General features: G+C 50.5%; 1 protein-coding gene across 1 annotated transcript in view; it reads right to left on the bottom strand.

The window, feature by feature from the left end:
* KIF6 (kinesin family member 6) overlaps nucleotides 1-4,136 on the bottom strand; it is a 501,761-nt gene that overhangs the window by 14,564 nt on the left and 483,061 nt on the right. The gene's annotated exons all lie outside the window — the stretch shown is intronic.

Raw genomic sequence — 4,136 nt, 5'->3', positions numbered from 1 at the left:
ACCCTTCTGTAAGGGGATGTCCAGTTGCCTACAGATGGGTCTTGGGTCCCCACTCTGCACTCCCCCTCATTCACAATGATTTGATTTTTTGTTCTTTGATGCCGGATCCCTTGAGGTGGTGATATTTTTTATAGGAGCAGACAGTCTGGTCTTTGCTCCTTGGGGTGAACAGATGGTGGAAGTGAGTTGCTGATTTTAGAGTCAGCAGCTCAGCGCTTAGCCTGTGGGGCCACCAGGCTGCCTGACTGCCTTCATACCAAACCAAAAAACCAAACTCACCGCCATCAAGCTGGTGCTGAGTCACAGCGATCCTATAGGACGGGTGGAGCCGCCCCTCTAAGTTTCTGAGACTGTAACTGTTTACCGGGCTAGGAAAACCCGCCTTTCTCCCGTGGAGTGGCTGGGGGTTTTGAACTGCAGACCACCAGGGCACCTGTATAGGTTCCATAGACGGGGCTTAAATCACAGCTGATCTTTAAGAGTTCCTCCCAGGACAGGGGAGCATCGTGAGCAGCTGTTCGCAGACTCTTTCTCCCTTGCTTGCCCGGAGGCTGTCACCGGTTTCTTATCACCTCTCCTGCTCTGAATGGGTGTGAGCTGCACCCGACTGTCACACTGCTGAGCTGCACTGAGGACTCAGCTCCCCAGCCCCGGGGTGTCCTGACATTTGGGCTGCAGTCATCTGGTCCTTTCTGTTTTCCTGTTGTTCTGTGGGGCAGGGGACCCCGAGAAGTCTCTCCTCTGGTTTTCATGATCTAATTCACGAGCTGAGGCTCTAATGAGGACTGATTGTTTCCTACCAGGTGACTCTGCCAACCTCCCCTGGACACCTCCTGAATCCTGCGGATGGCCTCTGTCTGCTCTGCGGTGGGGAGACCCCTTGAGGGACCCACTGTGACTGCAGGGCTCACTCACCGAGGGCCTTCTAGGAAACCCACAGACAAGACCCAGGGGGTGGGGGTGGGAACTCGGGCGGGAAATAATGACCTATTCCTTTTCCCTTCTCCCCGACATCGAACATGTCCTTCAGTGACAGATGCAGGCAACACACCGCCGAAGGATCAGCAGAGCCTGGGACTCTGTCACGTATTTGATCACGTTTATTTTACACCATATGGCGGTGTTGCTGAATCCTTGACATATGGGGTTCATCCTTACTTTGAACTTAGGGCAGTTATTAAGATCACCGCATACCCATTAGGTGGGTATCGGTTGCTGCTGAGTCGATCCAGACGGGGAGAAGCCTATAGGGCAGCCCAGAACTGCGCATAGGGTCTCCAAGGAGATCCTGTCTGCAGCGGCAGGCTGCCACAGCTTTCTCCACAGAACGCCTGGTGGCTTGGAGCCTCTGGTCTGTTGGATCGTAATCAAGGCTTTTCCTACTGCATGACCAAGGCTCTCAGCCCACTCCCTAGGTCATACAATTAATGTGTACGAAGTCTCCTTGTTATTATACCCTCATCTTGCCTTTAAATTATCTTGACCCCGGGGCAAATATGGGGAGCAGCAGTACTAGGAGGGGAAGGGAAGGGTGGGGGGAGGAAGGGGAACCAATCCCAATGATCGATGTATGGGCCCCCCTCCCAGGGGGAGGAACAGCAGAAAAGTGGGTGAACGGAGACAGCAGTCAGTGTCAGACATGGGGGAAAAAAGAATAATTTATAAATTATCAAGGGGACATGGGGGAAGGAGGAAAAATAAAAAAATGAGGAGCTGATACCAAGGCCTCAAATAGAAAGAAAATGTTTTGAAAAAGATGATGACAATATAAGTACAGATGTGTTTGACACAATGGATATATGTATGGATTGTGATAAGAGGTGTAAGAGCCCCTAATAAAATAAATTTAAGAAAATGATCTTTATAGCCAGAATTTAAGTGGTTTTCTTAATATGAGGGCAGGATGCGGGGAGCTTCAGAAAACTCATGGGAAAAAATGGAATTAAAAAACAATAGAATTTTCCCACCAGCTCCTTGAAGTCCCCTTGTATTTCTGTGTATTTAATTTTATTAAATGATCAAATTTTATTTGTGCTTTGGTATGAAACCTACTAGGAGGCCCATTGGCATCCTGAGCTAATTTATTTGATAATTTATTAAATGATCTAAGTATCCTTTTCTCTCCACACTCTTTGTCATTTTGTCTGGGTGTGTGTGTGTGGGGGTCTTGTGTGTCCCCACAGTGATGCTGAAGCGATGCCACTGTCCTTTAAATACCAGCAGGGTCACCCATGGTGAACAGGGTCCAGCAGAGCTTCTGGACTAAGAACAGACTAAGAAGAAGGAATCGGGTGTTCGATTCTGAGGGGTGAGCCCCGGGGAACCTTATGAATAGCCCAGAACCCTGTCAGATATAGTGTGGAAGGCGAGCCCCGCCGGTTGGAAGGCACATAAAATACAACCGGGTGAAGGGCTGCCTCCTCAAAGTAGAGTCGACTCAATGATGTGGGTGGGGCAAAGCTTTGGGGTCCTTCATTTGTTGATGGGGCAGAGTGGGTAGCAACGGCAGCAGCAAACATCATTATTAATTGGGATGTGGAATGTACAAAATATGCCTCTAGGAAAATGGTAAGCTCTCAGGAAATGAAATGGAGTACATCGTTTCTCCTTTGGGGTGTGATGGGGACTTTACTTCTTCCTCTGTCTTTCTGTGGGGTCTTTAAAAAAGATCTATGCCTGATGGGCCTATGGAAGAAAGACGAGTGCTTTGCATAGGGCACCACGGAGGAACACTGCACAAAGCCACCGTGACAACCCATTGGTTTGAGAAGGCACGCCTTTAATGCGTGACTCCTCCGTGCACAGGTGTTTACATCAGGCACTAGATCACTAGTAAACAATGAACCTCTCACTTATTTTTAAACCCCTTGTGACTAACAAGAGCATTTGCCTCGGGAGCCAGGGGCTGTGAGCATGTGGGGCGGTGGGGGGAACCCCACTCCTTCTGCCTCCTGCCAGGATCCCACCCCCACCCCCCGTGGGAGCTGCATGGTAGTCTCCATCCTCAGATACCTTGACCATGGGAGGAAGGTGGTGGCGGGGCACAGCCAGCCATACCTGCAGGTTGGTGGCCTCCTCTGCCCACCAGGCTTCAAACTCTTTCTGCAGCTTGACCTTGGCTTTGTCCATCAGCAGCTGCAAGTGCTCGATCTCTACCTTCAGGGCTTTGAGGTGCGTGAACATTGTTTTATACCTGCGGTGAAATGGGAAGAGTCCACATTTTGCCTTCTTGAAAGGACAGTGGGGTGGTCATTCAGAGGGAGGGAGGAGTCTAAGTGGACTGCCCGACCTCAGGGACCGCTGGATGCCAGCCTGCACGACCTGTGCACCACAAGCCTGGCAGTGCTGTCCTGGGGCTCTGGGCACTGGCGTCCTAGGGAGCTCACTGAGGCCAGGGTATGGTGTTAGGGTCTGAGACCACCAACGAGAAACAAAGCAAGACACAGTGGGCCCTGTGGGGCTCTGTGTGAGAGGACAACCTTTCTCCAATAATGACAGCTGGCCTTCATTGATTATTTACTAAGGGCCAGCTCCTCTTCTCGGAACTGGGTATAGATGAACTCATTCAACCCCTTCGTAACCCTGCGAACAAGATGCTGTCACCATCGCCTCTGTTTCACAGGCTTGGAACCTGAGAAATGGATGGCAAATAAACAAAGAACCCTGAATGTGAACCTGGGTTGGCTGATGCTAGAATCCATGACTCCAACAGCCTCATCTCCACACTGAGGACCCCAAGTTCAGCCTATTTGTAAATGCATGTGTGGCGTGGTAGTTACATAATCTCCTGTCAACTTGCGAAGGGGTGGAATCTAGCCTGCCAATCAAGTCGCAGCTTGATGACCTCATTTGTAGGCACCACAGAGAAAGCTGACTGGAGGCCAGATACACTCAGCCTCTCTCTGCTCCGGTCCTCCTGGTGACAAGCCACATGGAGCTACACTAGAACCCTGGAGCTGGAGAAACCACTTGGAGACCCCTGCCAGCGCTGAGATGCTTCCACTGACACTGGATCCACAAGACTTTCCACCCACAGGCCTGTGATCTTCCTGCCACCGGCATCATTGCATGTGTTTTGTGAGTCTGAAGAAGAATGTACAGATTGGTATTGGACATCTGGGCTAATATTGGACTTA

Source organism: Echinops telfairi, unplaced genomic scaffold (genome assembly GCF_000313985.2).
Source record: "Echinops telfairi isolate 266 unplaced genomic scaffold, ASM31398v2 ScPeMD7_3533;HRSCAF=4204_1, whole genome shotgun sequence".
Lineage (NCBI taxonomy): Eukaryota > Metazoa > Chordata > Mammalia > Afrosoricida > Tenrecidae > Echinops > Echinops telfairi.
This window is presented reverse-complemented; position numbering and strand designations above follow the sequence as displayed.